Here is a 20,000-nt window from a genome sequence, read left to right as displayed (position 1 = left end):
TGCTGCTACTGCTCTCCCATCAATGGATGGAGGTCCTCAATGCCAGACAGGAAATCCGAGCCGTATCCCTGGACATATCACGTGCTTTTGACACAGTCTGGCACCCTGCCCTACTCACCAAACTCTCTTCCCATGGTATTCAAGGCCATCTCCACTCATGGCTCGCAGACTTCCTCTCCTGTCGCAGTCAACGTGTGGCCCTAAATGGAGTTCTTTCATCCCCTCTTCCTGTGCAGGCTGGAGTTCCTCAAGGTAGCGTTCTGGGCCCTGTTCTTTTTCTGGTTTTCATCAATGATCTCTCGGACTCTCTGGAAAATCCTCTATTTCTCTTTGCCGATGACTCCACCCTCTGCCGTACCATCTGTCATCCCTCAGACCGGCAAGCAGCAGCTTCTTCGCTCACTGCAGATCTGGATAAAATCACAAACTGGTCCAACACGTGGAACATGTCTTTCAATCCAGACAAATCTCACACTCTCACTATGTCTCTTTGAAAGGACCGTTTACAAAACCCCCCCATCCACTTTCTCAACAATCCTCTGGAAGAAGTCTTTTCTTTCAAGCTTCTGGGTCTCACTATCTGCCATGACCTTTCCTGGGAAAGTCACATTTCCAACCTTGCCTCAAAAGCCAGTCGCCGACTGGGAATCCTCCGTCGTGCAAAGTCCTTCCTCGGCCCTCTTGAGCTCCTGACCACTTACAAAGCTTTTGTCCGTAGCCTGATGGAGTACTGCTCTCCCCTCTGGGCTGGTGCTCCTGCCTCACACCTTTCTCGACTTCACACTGTCGAAACCAGGGCTTTTAAGATCATTGGCATCTCCCGCAATGAAGCTGAGTCTTTGGGCCTCTCACTCAATCACCGCAGGTTGGTCGGTGGTCTTTCTGTCTTCTACCGACTCCTCTCCAGCCTTGCCCCCCCTGCTCTCTCTGCGATTTGTCCCAACCACATTTCCACAGGGCGCTCAAGGTCTGCCAACAACCCCCTTCTGGTAAAACTACCAAAATCACGAATCACTGCTCATCTTCACTCTTTCATTCCTCTTTTTTCCCGCCTTTGGAATAAACTTCCTCACTCTATTCTTTCCCATTCTTCCCTCCAGGCTTTCAAAACAGCTGTTCACCACCACCTCTTATCTTCCCCCATCCAAATCCTCGATCTTTTCTACCCCCGATAATCCACCCAAGCCCACTTCCTTCAATTCTCCTGCTTTCCTTCCTGAAAGTCCCTTTAATGTCCATCTTCCCCTCGCCATGTTCCCCGTCCCATCCCCATCCCTCTCCCTTCCACAGTTCACCTGTGTCTGTTCCCCAATGTTTTGTCCCTTCCACTCCCGCCCCTCTTGTCTCATGCCTCCTTGCTGTGAGTTGTGTGTTAGCTCTCATACGAGCCTCGACCAAGGTATACAAAAAAAAAAAAAAAATAAAAAATAAAAAAAGATGATCCCCAAATCGTCAGCACTCGCAAAAGAACAGCAACGCCTGACATCATGTCACGAATTGATTACTCATCTGGTAACTGCTGATGAAACATGGCTTCAACAAAGGGATACTGAATCCAAATTGGACATCCATGCATGGAAGCACAAGAGATCACCGACGTCCATGCATGAAAGCACAAAGGATCACTGTCACTCAAGAAATATCACATGCATACCTCAATCGACAAAATAAAGGCCTGGCTTTTTAGTCAGTCCACTGAGGGAATTCATACATACATACATACATATATATTATCAGAAAAATTCAATATTTTCACATCATTCAGCTTTGAATAACCCTGCATTTATTTCCCGGATGTGCTGGAGAACGCGTGAAGCGGAATCGCCGATGCACGATGCTAATGGTGTAATCGACACCGGCCTCACATCCAGGGATTTCTGAAGACACCCCCCCTCCCCAACACACACCTTTGAGGTGGGTGCACACATACCCCTCACCCCCTTTAAACACCCTTAACTTAAATTTCTGGGGTAACCCCCCCCCAACTTAAATTTCTGAGGAAACCACTGCCTACAGCCACATTCATTAATCTACACGAGCATGAATCGGCGTACTTAGTGCAATTCACTGCATGTTGCTGCAGAGGCACAGGCATCTTAGACCATGCCTGCTTCCTCCAGGAGTGAGGGAAGGGGGTGAATGGTTGGTGTGGGTTAGTGGGGGTGATGGTAGATCAGGAATTGTTTGAGGGATGGGGTTGATGGTGCTGGTGGGATGGTGGGGGAGGTTGGCCAAATATATTTTTGTGCTCCGACTGAATATATACTGTAAATCAGAAGTCAGAACACAACACGTATAAATAAAAAGCAACCGAGCACATATTTATATTTATGTTAAATTATTAGTTAGAGATGGAAGGAAGGGAAGGTCAAGACAAATGTATCAAAAACTGGAATGGAAATTCGAACTGCCAACCATACAGAGCAGACATGCCCACAATGCACCGCTTTCCTTGGACTTCCGGGCTGGGTTTTTACGTGGTATCTTTTAATTATTCTGCCCATTTCTCGATCTCAATTAATCAAGTCAAAGTAACAAAAAAAATTAGCATTGATGAATACAGGTAAGTCACGAATATGCTTTCTTGGGTTATATATACAGTATATATAGATATATATATATATATATATATATATATATATATGTATATATATACATTATATAAAACATGGCGGAATTTGTTAAATAAAATTTGAAGAGGAACCAGAAGAAGACATGATCATAAATATACAATATACATACATACATACATAAATAACCAGAAACGTTTGCTCCATTAAAATAAGATAGACTCACGCAAAAGCACGTTATGACTGGCGTTTCCGCAAAATGACTGGCGTTTCCGATCAAACTCTGCTTTACCATATGACGATAAACAAATCCAAAGGCCAAAGCCTCAAGATTGTCAGCGGAAGTCTCCAGGAGCCCCCATTCACACATGCGTGGCAACTAGCGGAGTGGGAACCCCACAAGATTTTTTATACATTCTCGTGAAAACTAAACTCACAATATTGTTGACCAGGAAGTTCTTCAGTGAAACGAAGTCAGATTAACTTTATCCTCTGTTCACATTGCAGTCCCTCATTTTCATTGCATTACATGTAATAAAAAACATTTCAACTGTTCACTGCGTTTGACTTTGCTGCTACATTTAACAAAGGGTTACCCAGGTGTGTGTGTGTGTGTGTGTGTGTGTGTGTGTGTGTGTGTGTGTGTGTGTGTGTGTGTGTGTGTGTCTGTGCGTGTGTGTGTGTGTGTCTGTGTGTGTCTGTGTGTGTCTGTGTCTGTGTGTGTGTGTGTCTATGTGTTTGTGTGTCTCCTCCATAACTCCACAATAAAAAAACCTAGCAGCCTGAAAATTTCCATGCATACTAAGAAAACTCCGAGGAAGTGCTTAATGGTTAGGGTGGCGGGCTTTGGATCCTTGGGTCCTGAGTTGAAATCCTGCTCAGCTGTTGAATTAATACTAGGTGTGGTTGATTGTGCCTGTCATCCTTCCGAGGTCGGCAAAATGAGTGTCAGCTTGCTGGTATACTGTGTCGGAGTGGCGACCCGTCCAGGATTGCGCCCAATAGCTAAGGAGACTGCTTAAGCAGCACCAACGCTCTGCACAGAGTATGGTCCCAATCTCCTCTTCCTCCTCTTTATTTAATTATATCCTTCATCAGGCGATCCTCGGCCACCTCAATGTCTGGGGTATGAAGGCGTTTCCTTGGTACCCTCACTGAGGTCTGAAGCTGCCATGTTTTTTGGCCTGCTCAACCGCATCTTGACTTGGAACAGGCCACAAAGATTTCTTATCGGTAAAGTTTATTTTTCACTTTCCTCATTCATATTATCAAATGCTTGTTCATCATACCTACGGATCGTTGTGTACATCGCTTTTGTAAGTACTTTAAGTTCTCAAATTAGGAGCTTGGAGCTATTTAATGCATGATGCGAGACGATTTTCTATGGTCTTCTCTCATGTACGAATGAAAGTACATCATCGAAATATTAATTCGCTTTTTCGGATCGGATATGTGTCAAAACAAGTGTCAAAGTCTGTTGTGAAATCTGATAATTTAAAGAAATAACAAGGCTTATAATGAAGCTGATATACCTCTTTACCTGAAGCAAGCAAGGCAATGTTGCCTCCTCCATACATACATAAGAAAATGTGAAATTTCCAAAGCATTAAATTTATCTTTTTCTACTGTTTGGAGAATTACAGGGTGTTTCAAAAAGATGGATACAACTTTGATTTCCTGCCATTTCTTTGTTGTTTTGATCAAAACCGTTTTGAACAAAACTTTAAAAAATGAAATGTTCAAACTTTACATATTGTGTCTACCCTCAGAAGAGCCAGAAAACATCTTTCTAATCTCAAGTCTGAGCTCTCAAACCTGTCCCCAGCCTCCAAATCCTGGTGACGTACTAGTTAAGTCTATTTCTGGTGTATGTTTCCCCTCCATCCCCTCCCTTACCGCAAATGGCCGCACAGCTGACACTGCACGTGAAAAGGCTGAATGCCGAAACTCCGTATTTGCTTCTAAATCATGTTTCCCAAACCAATCACTTTCTGTACCCACCTTATCAAGTCACACCCAGCTGTTCCTTGACTCTGTGTCCTTTTCTCCTGAAAAGGTGGGGAGCTTGCTGACAAACCACGACTCTGATTCTGCAACTGGTCCAGACGGCTTCAGCCCACGTGTCCTAAAAACCTACTCTACTGCTCTTGCTCACCCTCTCTCTGTTCTATTCACCCTCTCATTTGCCCAAGGTCATCTGCCATCTGCTTGGAAATCTGCTAACATCACTGCTCTGCAAAAGAAAGGTGCAAAAACAGATCCCTGCAACTACAGACCAATCAGCCTTCTCCCAATCATCAGCAAGGTTATGAAATCCATCATTTCAGACATTACATCCATCCTCTTCTCCAATGGCTTGATTTTTGATCATACATTTGGATTCAGACCAGGTCACTCAACCTGGGATATGCTGCTTCTGCTCTCGCAACAATGGATGGAGATCCCAAACGCCAATCATGAGATCAGAGCCATCTCCCTAGACAAATCATGTGCTTCCGATACAGTCTGGCACCCTGCCTTACTCACCAAACTCTCTTCCAATGGTATCCAAGGACATCTCCACTCATGACTCGCAGACTTCCTCTCCTGCCGCAGCCAACGTATGGCCCTTAATGGAGTTCTCTCATCCTCCATTTCTGTCCAGGCTGAAGTTCTTTAAGGTAGTGTTCTGGGCCCTGTTCTTTTTCTGTCTGATTTTCATCAATGTTCTCTCTCACTCAATGGAACATCCTCTTTATCTCTTTACCGATGACTACACCCTCTGCCATACCATGTCATCCCTCAGATCGGCAATCTGCAGCCTCTTCACTCTCTGCAGATCTGAACATAATCACAAGCTGGTCCAACATGATGAACATGTCTTTCAATCCAAACAAATCTCACACTCTCGCCATGTCTCTCTGAAAGGACCGTCTGGAAAACATCCCCATCATCTTTCTCAACAATACTCTTTTTTTTTATTTTTATTTTTTTTTTGTATACCTTGGTCGAGGCTTGTATGAGAGCTAACACACAACTCACAGCAAGGAGGCATGAGACAAGAGGGGCGGGAGTGGAAGGGACAAAACAGTGGGGAACAGACACATTAGGTGAACTGTGGAAGGGAGAGGGATGGGGATGGGACGGGGAACATGGCGAAGAGAAGATGGACATTTCAGGGACTTTCAGGAAGGAAAGTAGGAGAAATGAAGGAAGTGGGCTTGGGTGGATTATCGGGGGTAGAAAAGATCGAGGATTTGGATGGGGGAAGATAAGAGGTGGTGGTGAACAGCTGTTTTGAAAGCCTGGAGGGAAGAATGGGAAAGAATAGAGTGAGGAAGTTTATTCCAAAGGCGGGAAAAAAGAGGAATGAAAGAGTGAAGATGAGCAGTGATTCGTGATTTTGGTAGTTTTACCAGAAGGGGGTTGTTGGCGGACCTTGAGCGCCCTGTGGAAATGTGGTGGGGACAAATCGCAGAGAGAGAGGGGGGGCAAGGCTGGAGAGGAGTCGGTAGAAGACAGAAAGACCACCGACCAACCTGCGGTGATTGAGTGTGAGGCCCAAAGACTCAGCTTCATTGCGGGAGATGCCGATGATCTTAAATGCCCTGGTTTCGACAGCGTGAAGCCGAGAAAGGTGGGAGGCAGGAGCACCAGCCCAGAGGGGAGAGCAGTACTCCATCAGGCTATGGACAAAAGCTTTGAAAGTGGTCAGGAGCTCAAGAGGGCCGAGGAAGGACTTAGCACGACGGAGGATTCCCAGTCGGCGACTGGCTTTTGAGGCGAGGTTGGAAATGTGACTTTCCCAGGAAAGGTCATGGCAGATAGTGAGACCTAGAAGCTTGAAAGAAAAGACTTCTTCCAGAGGATTGTTGAGAAAGTGGATGGGGGGGTTTTGTAAACGGTCCTTTCGAAGAGACATAGTGAGAGTGTGAGATTTGTCTGGATTGAAAGACATGTTCCACGTGTTGGACCAGTTTGTGATTTTATCCAGATCTGCAGTGAGCGAAGAAGCTGCTGCTTGCCGGTCTGAGGGATGACAGATGGTACGGCAGAGGGTGGAGTCGTCGGCAAAGAGAAATAGAGGATTTTCCAGAGAGTCCGAGAGATCATTGATGAAACCAGAAAAAGAACAGGGCCCAGAACGCTACCTTGAGGAACTCCAGCCTGCACAGGAAGAGGGGATGAAAGAACTCCATTTAGGGCCACACGTTGACTGCGACAGGAGAGGAAGTCTGCGAGCCATGAGTGGAGATGGCCTTGAATACCATGGGAAGAGAGTTTGGTGAGTAGGGCAGGGTGCCAGACTGTGTCAAAAGCACGTGATATGTCCAGGGATACGGCTCGGATTTCCTGTCTGGCATTGAGGACCTCCATCCATTGATGGGAGAGCAGAAGCAGCATATCCAGGGTAGAGTGACCTGGTCTGAAACCAAATTGATGATTGGAAATCAAGCCATTGGAGAAGAGGAAGGATTTCATATCTGAGGCGATGATGGATTCCATCACCTTGCTGATGATTGGGAGAAGGCTGATTGGTCTGTAGTTATAGGGATCTGTTTTTGCACCTTTTTTGTGCAGGGCAGTGATGTTAGCAGATTTCCAAGCAGATGGCAGATGACCTTGGGCAAATGAGAGGGTGAATAGAACAGAGAGAGGGTGAGCAAAAGCAGAAGAGCAGGCTTTGAGGACACGTGGGCTGATGCCGTCTGGACCGGTTGCAGAATCTGACTCGAGGTTTGAAAAGGATACAGAGTCCAGGGACAGTTGGGTGCGACTGGGTAAAGTGGGTAGAGATAGTGATGGGTTTAGGACACAAGATTTAGCTGCAAACACCGAGTTTAGACATTCAGCTTTATCACGTGTGGAATCAACAGTGCGCCCATTTGAGGTAAGGGAGGGGATGGAGGGGGAACATACACCAGAAACAGATTTGATTAAACGCCACCAGGATTTTGAGGAGGGAGAGAGGTTTGAGAGTTCAGACTTGAGATGAGAAAGATGTTGTTTTCTGGCTCTCCTGAGGGTAGATACACACTTGTTCCAAGCTTTGTGGAAAGAACTGAGATTGCCCTCAGTTGGGTTTGCTTTCCATGAGGCAAAGGCAAGTTGTTTCAGGACAACTGCCTCGCCACAAGCTTCAGTAAACCAAGGGCGGGAGGAAGGGTAAGACAACTGAACACGAGAGGGGATAAATCTGTGCATGAGGGAGAGCAAGTTTCTTTGAAAGAATTCCCAGGATGAGTTGATGTTTGAGAAAGTAGTGATAGGAGACCAGTCTGTAAGTTTGATGGCTGCTCGGAGACCCTGCCAGTCGGCTTGAGTGAAATGCCAGACTCGACGGCGGTGAGGTGGTTCTCTGATAACAGCCAGAGAGATGTCCACTTTGACAAGGACGTGGTCAGAAGAACAAATTGGAGCGAAGGAAGAGCAGCAGATATTGTCAGGGAAATTTGTCAAAATCAGATCCAGAAGAGATGGAGTACCATTGGTTGAGATCCGGGTCGGGAAGTTGACCGATTGAGTCAGTCCCAATGAGTCGCAGAAAGCTTTTGCTGAGGTGCCATGGCAGGTGAGAGAGGTACCCACACCTAGCCAACTGGCGTGATGACAATTGAAGTCACCACATAAGAGGAAGAGAGAGTTTGGATGAGAAGATAGAAGATGGTCCATGTTTTCGGATAGTGAGGTGTAGATGGAGTCATCACTGTTTGGTGGACGGTACAGTACACATATAAACATGAGGTGGGAGTGGAGGGGAAGCCGAAGCCAGAGGTATTCCTGGGGGTGTGGGGGAGTGAGAGCAGTGCATGGAGAGTGAGGAATAGAGTCTTTGATGAAGAGAGCAACACCTCCACCAGGACGAGGCTCAGGTCTGTCATACCGTAAGAGGGAGTAACCAGGGAGAGATACTTGGGAGTCAGCCACGTCTTGGGAGAGGAAAGTTTCTGTTAGGCAGATAATGTCTGGTTTGTCAGTGGCAACCTGTATGGAAAGATCTGAAAGGTTTGAGCGAAGGCCCCGGATATTTGAGGTCCACACTTTTAATGAAGAGGAAGGGGAGGAGGCTTTGGGTGCAGGAGGTGGAGGGGGAGGGGGAGGGAAGGACAAGGGACGAGGGGGGCAGGTAAGGAGGGTTGCTGAAGGAGTGTGGGGTATTGCAGAACAGCGAGGGGAGGGGGCCGAATGAGGAGAAAAGGCTCTGTGGTGCTGGGGGAGAGGGGGGACAAGAGACAAGGAAGAAGGCAGTTGAGGATTTGAGGAGGTGGAGTGAAGAGATGGAGGTGAGAGGGCAGTGGAGGGAGGCAGGTTGGTGGATGAGAGGGGGGGCAACTTTGAGAAGGAAGAGTGAGGGGGATGAAAGGTGGGAGAAAGGTGAGGGGGGGATTTTTGAGAGAGGTGAGAGGGAGGCTTGGAGGGAGAAGAGTGGGATGGTTGCTTTGAGAGTGAGAGTGAGGGGTGAGGGGGGTGAGTTGGCACTGAAGTTGGAAAAAAAGAATGGTTGATGGAAAGCGAGCATCCATGGCAAACTGTGGTTTTTAAAAGTTTTAGGTCAGAGATGCGATTTAACTCTTGAAGAAGTCCTTTCATTCAAGCTTCTGGGTATCACTATCTGCCATTATCTTTCCTGGGAAAGCCATATTTCCAAGCTGGCCTCAAAAGCCAGTCGCTGAGCCATTGTGCAAAATCCTTCCTCGGCCCACCTGAGCTCCTGACCACATACAAAGCTTTCGTCCGCAGACTGACGGAGTACTTCTCTCCCCTTCTGGGCTGGTGTTCCTGTCTCTCACCTTTCTCGGCTTCACGCTGTGGAAACCAAGGCCTTTAGGATCATTGATATCTCTCGCGATGAGGCTGAGTCTTTGGGTCTCTCACTCTCTCACCACAGGCTGGTCGGTGGTCTTTCTGTCTTTTACCGTCTCCTCTGCAGCCTCACCTCCCCCCCCCAACCCCACTCTGTCAGCGCTATGTACACCCCATATTTCCACAGGGTGTTCTAGGTATTCCAGCAACCCCCTTCTGGTAAAACTACCGAAATCAAGAATCACTGCTCACCTTCACTCTTTCATTCCTCTTTTGTCCCACCTTTGGAACAAACTCCCACTCTGTCTTCAATCTCACTCTTCAAAACAAACCCTTCTTCAAAACAGCTGTTCACCACCATCTCTTATCTTCCCCCATTCAAAACCACGATCTTTTCTACCCCCATGAATCCACCCCAAACCCACCTCTTTCAAATTCCCTGCTTTTCTTCCTGAAAGTCCCTGTCGTGTAAGAACCTTAAAGTGGCTGTCGTGTCCATATTGTTTACCCTGTGTGTCCCACCCCCCATCCCTCTCCCTTCCACAGATATCATGTCTCTGTTCCCCACTGTTTTTTTCCTTATAACTGCTATTATAAAGCCTTAAAGGTGGACAAATTATTATATTGTGTACAGTGTGTAATTATTGCACTGCCCGGAGAGGAACAAAAGTCTTTTGTCCCCACGTTTACTCCTCTGCTCAACTTTACCCATGTTTGTCTCAAGGAAACCAGTGTCACCGACATTACGTGGGATGTTGCCTTTTCAATTTGTAGACAGTCACACAGTTGGGGTTTTAGCTGGCTGAAGCAATCTTTGAATCAAAGAAAAACAAATATCAAAATCGTTGTGCTAACATAGTTCTCAGCATTTTTGGCACAAGCAGCAAACTAATCCGGTGAACAGTCTCACCTGTCTGTGTCCCACACTTGTCAAACTTTTCTCACCGTCACCAATCACAATGGGCTGCTTGCATCAGCATGGCCGAAATATGAAAAACACGCTCCAACTGTCCCACTTCACAAAGGCCTCGATCACAGGCTTCTTTCCAATCGGCTGCAGAGTGCACAACAAGTGTACATGCGTCCGTAACCCTCTGGATATCGTGCCACGTTGCCTGTGGCTTCTCCCATGTTTAAATACCCCACTCCTCCCACTGTGTAGCTAAATGAGGCAGCTGGCACGGTGTGAAGGTGTTTTGTAACATCATCGCATACACATTTGCGAAACACATTCCAGTGAATACTTTACATGGCAGGCGAAAGGACCATTCTTCAAGCGAGTTCAGAGACTGCTCTTTAATTGCGGGCCAGCTTCTGAGATGTTTCTGACCCACATGTGAAGATGAAGGAATGGTGAGGCTCTGACAGGTGATTGGATATCAAGGGTGATCTACTTATTAAATAATTATCGAACCTCTCTTCCGTTAACTAGCACTGAAAAGGAAATGTGTGGATGACCTTCTTTAGTCTGGGTGTTTTTTTTTTTAAGTAAAAGATGAAAGAAAACCATAGCTTTCAATGAGAAAGTGATAATAAAGTGGAATGACATCTAATTTGGAAGGTTGTGTTACACATATTTAATATTTTCATTATCAAAATAAGAAATGTCCCAATCATCATCGAGAGCACCCTCATCCTCACAATCAGTCACCAATAGATGCCAAAAGTAATAAAGTAATAAAAAAGGCAACACAATGCTATATAGGATTGAGTGAAGGATAAACCAAACTCTGGGTATCATTTCCAAATCAGACTCGTCGGATGAAAGGTAAAGCTGTTACCAAACACCTTGATCCGAGAACTAAACAGTGACTGCCCACAAAGGCGCTGTCACTTAATTATCTTCAAAAGGCGCTGTCAAAGGTGCTGTCACTTGCCCATGCGTCATCAAAAATAGTTTTCATTTTTACAAGAGCTGACCAAACATAAAAGAATAAAGAAAACGAGAAAATAGAATTTGACATAAATGTGTCAGATGGATATGCTGATGAGAGAAGACAACTCTCTGTTTTTGTTTGATCTCAATTGAAGGTCACATGAGAGAACATGAGAGTGAAAAGAGATACAAGTAGAATAGGGATATCAGCTGCTTCCAACATGAGTTATGATGCAAAAAATAATTTTAAAAGGGCACCTGACCTTTGACCTGTTGAACCAAAAGTCGAATGAGTTCATCTTTTTATTACAGTTCATATTTGTACCAGGTTTGATTGAAATCCCTTCAGTGGTTCACAAGTACTTGCCGTAACAAAACGATTTTCAAGTGGAGAGTTCAAAGAACACCTAACCCGATGCAGTCTTCAGAACAAGGACATGGGAAGGGTCTCTTAAACTCATCCTTTGCGTTACCAAGCACAATCTAGAAATCATTTGAGCCACCATTGGTCTGAATCTCGATATTGCCCAATGCCAAGAGCATGAGTGACACATTTGATGAGTCAAAATGACGTAAAATTACATAATATTTGATCCAAGTACTGTTAAAGCTGGAGATTTTTGGAAGTAGAAAGGAGGTGATTTGTGTTCTACAATGTTCAAGTACATAATTCAATTGAAACAAGTAAAAAAGACAAAAAAATGCCATACCACCCCCCTCCCCCCCAATTGTTTTAGTAATTTTGCTGTTCAGAGTTCAAGGGCTAGCTGCAAGCCCATCTTTATGTAAAACTAAAATGGCCACCACTCCACAAATCTGCCATCTTTGAATAGATCACAAAATGAAATGAAGTGCACATGTAAGCCATCATGTACTGTACTTGCGCCAAGTTTGAAGAAAATCGGACTATGCACGTCTAAGAAATGGCTGGGGACACATTTAAGAAACAAAATAGCCACCAGTCAGCCATCTTGGATCTGATCTCGAAAAAAAAGACACATATGTAAAGCATCATTCCTTCTCTGTGCCAAATTTGAACAACATCGGTAAATGCATATTGGAGAAATGGTCAAGGACGTATTCAACATCAGGTTTTTTTTACAACTAAAATGGCCACCAGTCGGCCATCTTGGATCTGATCTTGGATAAAAAAAAATGATGTGCATTTGTAAGCCATCATTCCTTATCTGTGTGCCAAGATTGAACAAGATCGGTAAATGCACGTCTGAGAAATGTTTGAGGACGTGTTCAATACCGGGTTGTTGTTTTTTACAACTAAAATAGCCACTAGTCTACCAATCGGCAATCTTTGATCACATTGTAAAATAAAGTTAGGGGCACGTGCATGCCATCATGTACTGTGCTTGTGCCAAGTTTGAATAAAATCAGATGATGCATGTCTGAAAAATGGTTGGGGACACATTTAAGTCACAAAATGGCTGCCAGTCAACCATCTTGGATCTGATCTCCAAAAAAGATGAATTGCTTATGTAAGCCATCATTCCTCAGCTGTGTGCAAAGTTTGTACAAGATCGGTAAATCCATGTCCATGAAATGGTTGAGGACATGTTTGACACGGGGTATTTTTGCAACTAAAATTGCTGTCAGTCAGCCATCTTGGATCTGATCTCGAAAAAAAAAGACACATATGTAAAGCATCATTCCTTCTCTGTGCCAAATTTGAACAACATCGGTAAATGCATATTGGAGAAATGGTCAAGGACGTATTCAACATCAGGTTTTTTTTACAACTAAAATGGCCATCAGTCGGCCATCTTGGATCTTATCTTGGATTAAAAAAAATGATGTGCATTTGTAAGCCATCATTCCTTATCTGTGTGCCAAGATTGAACAAGATCGGTAAATGCACGTCTGAGAAATGTTTGAGGACGTGTTCAATACCGGGTTGTTGTTTTTTACAACTAAAATAGCCACTAGTCTACCAATCGGCAATCTTTGATCACATTGTAAAATAAAGTTAGGGGCACGTGCATGCCATCATGTACTGTGCTTGTGCCAAGTTTGAATAAAATCAGATGATGCATGTCTGAAAAATGGTTGGGGACACATTTAAGTCACAAAATGGCTGCCAGTCAACCATCTTGGATCTGATCTCCAAAAAAGATGAATTGCTTATGTAAGCCATCATTCCTCAGCTGTGTGCAAAGTTTGTACAAGATCGGTAAATCCATGTCCATGAAATGGTTGAGGACATGTTTGACACGGGGTACTTTTGCAACTAAAATTGCTGTCAGTCAGCCATCTTTGATCGCATCGTGAAACAAAATGATATGCATATGCATACCACCATGTGTTGTCATTGTGTGAAGTACAAATAAAATCGGTCCATATATGTCTGAGATATGGTTGGGGATGCACACACGCATGCACGCACACAAGGACACGAAAATCGAGACCATTTAATCCATTAGCACCCGTTTCAGACCAAGTCCAACAGGAGATAATAAAATAAAGGTTTTAAAGGCTGCAGAAAAGATTTTTTTTTAGAAGTTTACCGCTGTTGATGCACCGTCTTTTTGGCCACATTATTTAACACGCTAAATTAGTTATTCATGCCTGTTGTTTGTGTCCTTTATGATATACCTAATAACAGAAAGTTTATGTTTGGAATTATTTTCAATTTCGTTTGACTGCCAGTGACTAAAATATTACCTTACTCCTCTGTGCGCATGCGCACTTGGGACCAGATTACGAGTCTGACAATAAAGTTCCAGGATTAAAGCAATGGAATTTTTTTAATTGGAAATGTTCCAATTATGTTTAGTAGTCACCTTCAAAGTAATCTCCCTGGGAGTTTATACATGCTTGCAAATGTCGCTGCCATGCTTTAAAGCACCCTTGGAAGTGATTGTCTGAGAGGCCATTTCGCTTATTGGTCACGGCTCTCTGGATCTCTTCTATTGATGCAAAGTGAGTTACTTTCATTGGAGTTTCAAACGCTGGTCAGATCAGATCAACATTCTCACCCTTTTGGCAATCAATGGGCGTCCCGACCGCACGTCAAAAACCATTCAATCACGTCCACTCTCCCTTCTACAAACCTCTTCGCCCACTAATACACAGTTGATCTTGACGCTGTGTCTTCCTACTCAAACGCACGTGATCTTGACAATGTCCATGACACTCACGTTCAGCTTTACCAAAAACTTGACGATGATTCTCTGTTCCATAAGTTTGTCGATTATCTTCAGAATACGATTGCAACACTTATACACTTATAATTTTAACAAAACTCCAGTACGGCTACAAAACACAACAGATCGGTACAATGGCTAACAGTACTGACAGGAAGATTACAATACACGTCCAATTGCGAAACCCAAGTCAGTGCTGTCACCTATCGATAAAAAACATGTCCTGATGAGCCCACAACAAGGGCAAAATCGAGATCGACATCTCTGCTTTCGTCTATTCATGACCTTAGGCTTTAATCTCAGTCTGCAAAGGCTTGAGCACCAAACGGATACCTCCTAGATCGGAGGTGATGTGTTGGTAAAATTTATGTCCATGACGTCAGCATCGTGTTATAGAGTCAGTGTGCTTTTTGTTTGAAGTTGAGAATATATATATATATATATATATATATATATATATATATATATATATATATATATATATATATATATATATATATATATATATATTCAATACAAATAAATGTCAGTGTGCATGTGTCAGTGTTTGTGTCGGTGTGTGTCCTCCATAACTCCAAAACGATGAAACCTAGCAGCTTGAAACTTTGCATGCATACTAAGAAAACTCCAAGGAAGTGCATGACTGAAAATTGGGTATTTGGGTTAAATAAAACACCCCTTTCGAAGATTTTAATGGCCTTCTTTAAATATATCCATTATCAGGTACCATCATTGCCCACCTCGCTCTCTGGGGTCTTAAGGCGTATCCTGGGTTACCTTGCTGTGGTTTGAAACCACCATATTTTTTGACCTGCTCAAACATGCCTTGACTTGGAACAGACCGCAACGATTTCTGAACGATAAAGTTTTTTTATTTTTCCCCACTTTCCTCACTCACATTATCGAATGCCTGTTCATCATCGCTACGAATCGCTATATAAATCACTTTTGTAAGTGCGGTAGTTTTCAAATAAGGAGCTTGAAGTGATTTTATGCATTATATGATGCAATTTTCCATGATCTACTCTCATGGACTAATTATAGTATATTATCGAAATATGATTCTGGCTTAGAGGATCGGATATCATCCAGACTAAATAAGTGTCGAAATCTGGAATGAAATCTGATAATTTAAAGAAATAACGAGTCTTATAGCAAAGCCTACATACCTATTTACTTTAAGCAAGCAAGGTTATGGTCCCTTCTTCTCCCGATATACACAAGAAAATGTGAAATTTCCAAAGCATTAAGATGATCCTTTTCTACTGTTTGGAGAATTATATTGAGTGAACAAAAGATTTAGGAATGTGCCAAAATTAACCAGCATCATTGAGTTATCTGACTTAATGCTTTCACTACTTGACCTCACGCCCTGTCCCCTGTAGGGACTGCTCATCCATAGCGTCTGCCACATCTGTGTCAATATTTTTGGAGGTTTCGCTAGGTGCTCGACAGGGAATCAAAGCAAATATGGTGAAAAAGGACGTTTTAAAAGAAAGTTATAATGTTTGTTTGGACCACGAACCAAAGTACCACGTGACACATGCACAGATGAGCAGATAACGTGGCGGATTATCTGCAATGTTTATTTCACAGGAGATTAAACCTTGCAATGTCTCCAGAGTTGTTATATGTTAAACAACAACTATTTTGTGTATAAAGTCATTATTTGAATGAATTCATTTAATTTATTTAACTGCTGTGGGCGTAGTGAAGACTGGGTTTAATGTTAAAGGGATCCTATATGGTATGCAGCCACAGCCTGGCCAGCCGTTCTTCATCAACCAGTTTAATGGGAGTGCTTTCTTGAGTACTTAAGCCACTTGCCGAGCACCCTACAGTCGAGAGCGGTACAGTTCGTGTCCTGATTGGGATGTACAGTCGGCAGTTGCTCCACGGTAGAGGTACATGATTTACAAAGGTTATATGGTTTCTCTGTTAGTTTCAAAGCAAAATATATTTGATAACACCCGATATCCAGCCTGTTTGCCGTATTCACGTGTTTTCTAAATGGCAGAGGCAATTTTTTTTTTCCACCGTCACATGACGATTGGCAACAGTTTATAAAGATTACTGTTTTTGCACATCTCCCTGAAACGTCTATAATGCAACATTGTTTGTATAATTTGTTTGTTGAAATTCCCCCAAAAACAAGGGCAAAAACTACTCAAGGTTTCTGGGTTGTATACAGTACGTACTGGAGTTGACAAACACACCGACTCCAATCTGCCGATTGCTGAAGAATTGCTGATATCAGCCAAGCAATACTAGTGTGTGTGTGTGTGTGTGTGTGTGTGTGTGTGTGTGTGTGTGTGTGTGTGTGTGTGTGTGTGTGTGTGTGTGTGTGTGTGTGTGTGTGTGTGTGTGTGTGTGTGTGTGTGTGTGTGTGTAGCATAGCATTTTCTCTCTGCTAACCTATCTATATATCTCTCTCTCTCTCTCTCTCTGTCTCTCTGTGTCTCTCTGTGTCTCTCTGTGTCTCTCTGTGTCTCTCTGTCTCTCTCTGTCTCTCTCTGTCTCTCTCTGTCTCTCTCTGTCTCTCTCTGTCTCTCTCTGTCTCTCTCTGTCTCTCTCTGTCTCTCTCTGTCTCTCTCTGTCTCTCTCTCTCTCTCTCTCCAGGCGGTGTTTATCTCTGGGCACATCCGGGTGACACACGTCTCTGGGCGGAGCTAGTCTCTGAGCACCTTTGGGTGGTGCTCGCCAGCACCGAACGTGTCTGAGCAGAGCTCACCTCCGGAAGCGTCCGGGCGGTGCTTGCCTCCAGACGCGTCTGGGCGGTGTTTGCCTCTGGACGTGTCTCGGCAGCATTTGCCTCTGGACAGCTTGGCTCCGGATGCATCCAGACAGTGTTCATATCCAAATGGGAGTTTGTCTCTGGACATGTCTGGGTGGTGCTTGTCTCCGGATGGCTTGGCTCCAGACGTGCCCGGGTGGTGTTTGTCTCCAGACTGTGTTTATCTCTGTACATGTCCTGGGCGGTGTTTATCATATGACTCGGACAAAATGGATTTCCGAAATTATTTTGTTTCCATCTTCACTGTTATTCTTTGCAGAAGCATTATGATAAGACGGTATGAATGGTAATTAATGCTCCACCACACATCTGCCTTCCCTACCTCTCACTGCCTTCCCTTCCCCCACCCCTCCACACTCTCCCTCCTTCCTCACTCCCCCACCACTCACTCTCCCTCCCTCCTCTCTTCACCCCTCTCCCTCTTTCTCCACCCCCTCCCCCCCCATTCCCCTTAATGTTCCCGTCAGCGAAGCGATGGGTTGTTTTGCTCATATATATCATGAATTCATCTTGAGTTCTCCAATCTTTCATTGAACAATGTATGACTCAACGTTTTTGTCAGCAGCACACAATATAATGTACCTCCACTGACCTTTCTCAAGAGTTAATGAAATAATTCCAAACCACACTTTATCAACCCGAACGAGGGGGTGGGCAGTCAGAAGCACTAATCTAAGACATGTCCTGGAAACTCAAATTTGCGACTTTCAATGGTTAGCACATTCAATCAAACAGCCATGCAGCACATGCTGCAGGGTGAAGGGGTTTTTGTGCAGGTCATGGGATGCGGAGGAAAAAGGATGGGGGGGAGGTGAAGGCGGAGGAAAAAGGATGGGGAGAAGGGGTGGGAACACATGCTTGAGGTTATAGAACAATTAGTAATACAAGACTGTACCAACGAATACATGTGACAAAGTATTGGCAGGAGGGTGAAGGGGGAGGGGGCTGAGAGTGGAGGTGGTGGGGGCCGGGGGTAAGGACAAATATTATGCAATGATGTAAAGCTAAACTGGGCAATATTGTTGTGGTGCCGGGTATCGGTGGCGAGCACGACCGCTAGGGGGAGCAGTAGTGTCGGCTCCACCGAACACCCGGAATTTATAGGTAGTCACCCCGGATGACTCCGGAGCCGACGGGTCACTTAAAGGACCGTGGTCGCCAATACCCCGACGGCGTGGGGTATGGTTAATTGCCTAATTTCAATATACCTAAATACCCACGCAGTCTAACTACCGGGGAACCACACCCTCGGCCGACTCTGTCCGATCCGAGTCGCAGGTCACGACTCGGATCCGGCATAACCGAGCGGAGTTACAAGAGCCGCGCCGGACCAAATGAACAATTTACCCTCACTATCTCTCAATATACAGCATGCCAAGCCAATGAAAGAAACACAGAAACGAGCTGGTACATTCAACAAAAGGGATATTTATTTATAACAATAATCGGGGAGGGGAACGCAGAGCAGAGTTATCATGAATAAATAAAGGTATCAAATGTACAATGAGCAAAAGAAAGCACTGACACAATTCTACTTAAAGACGGGTCCACATACAGACACACACCCCACAAAAGAAATGATGGCTGCGGCCTTTATTGATACCCCCAGCTCGGAGGGAAGGTGAGCTGGAGGTAAGAATGCTAGCTTGGACCTTCCCGCCTCGTGCGGCCCTTGACGATCTGGCTCGGCGTGACTCGAACCCGCAACTCGAGGCCGCTGCAAGCACCGGGTATGGAGGGCAGTGTCGGGCTCCAGCACGCTCCTCTGGCATGTGACGAGAGAGAGCGAGCGCCAGCAGAGGAGGCAGCCAAGCGATTCTTGTCCTGACAGACTCGCAGGCAGGCAATCCTCTCCAGGACAGGCTCAAGGGAAAACAGAACGAACCTCCTCACGCACACCCACTCTTCTCTTCACCCCCCCGCCCCCCGACGCAACTCGCCTCCGGATTGGCTGGTGGGTTGTCAGGCGACTCGTGGCGGCCTCCCGATTGGCTGGGGCGCGCGTGTGGTGCTCGTCCTCCACTCATTGGCTGGAGGAAACGCTCTCCTCCCCTCCTCGGAGCGGAGCTTCGACCTGAGACGACGAAAGCTCCGCCCACGTCCCCAGCCAAAAACACGTGCGTAATGGCGACCGGTCGAGTGCGGGAGGGTGGCGTTGTTGTAGTGGATGTAGTAGTAGTAGCTGTGGTTGTTGTTGGTGGTGGTGGTGAAGAAGCGAAGATGGGTGTTGTTGTCGTTGTTGTTGGTGGTGTAAAAAATCCTAACTATAAAATAATTCACAGCGCTCGTACAATTAATCACCCATTAAACATAGGACGGGACCCTTCCTAGAAACACATACTTACTGATATAACTGATCTATAGGACCTGGCTGTTGTGTGCACAAGGTTTCCAAATCCGTAACAATATGTTATATGTTATATTCAGTAACTAGCAAATACCACCCGCTGCTTCGCTGACGGGAATAGTAAGAGGGGGAGAGAAAGAAGAGGGAGCGAGGGAAGGGGAGTGGAGAGGTGGAGGGGAACAAGGAGTGGTGGGGTTGTGAGGAGAGGTGGGGGAAGGGAAGGGAAGGCAGACATGCGATGGAGCGTTAATTACGATTCATCTGGACATAAACACCACCCAGACACATCTGGAGACAAACTTTTGTCTGGAAATAAACACCACTCGAAGATAAATACCATCCAGACAGGCCCAGAAACAAACACCACCCGGACATAACCAGCACCCAGACACGTACGGGGATAACTACCGTCCAGATATGTCTAGAAACAGGGACAAATAGAGGGAGATGGGGTGGGAGCAGAGAGAAAGAGGTG

At 45.1% G+C, this 20,000-nt stretch overlaps 1 protein-coding gene across 39 annotated transcripts in view; it reads right to left on the bottom strand.

The window, feature by feature from the left end:
• LOC147018003 (sorbin and SH3 domain-containing protein 1-like) overlaps positions 1-20,000 on the bottom strand; it is a 329,576-nt gene that overhangs the window by 244,113 nt on the left and 65,463 nt on the right. For 19 of the 39 annotated variants that reach the window (XM_085897161.1, XM_085897168.1, XM_085897183.1 and 16 more), the window contains exon 1: positions 10,264-10,504. The exons of 4 other annotated variants lie outside the window; for them this stretch is intronic. The gene's annotated coding sequence lies outside the window, so the exon portion shown is untranslated. Of the gene's footprint in view, positions 1-10,263; positions 10,506-20,000 lie in introns of those variants that run through there. 16 more of the 39 variants (XM_085897172.1, XM_085897171.1, XM_085897189.1 and 13 more) reach the window with 4 other exon arrangements.

This window comes from Eptatretus burgeri, chromosome 10, assembly GCF_056783735.1.
Source record: "Eptatretus burgeri isolate ZD-2024b chromosome 10, Ebu_testis_v1, whole genome shotgun sequence".
In the NCBI taxonomy this organism is placed as follows: domain Eukaryota; kingdom Metazoa; phylum Chordata; class Myxini; order Myxiniformes; family Myxinidae; genus Eptatretus; species Eptatretus burgeri.
This window is presented reverse-complemented; position numbering and strand designations above follow the sequence as displayed.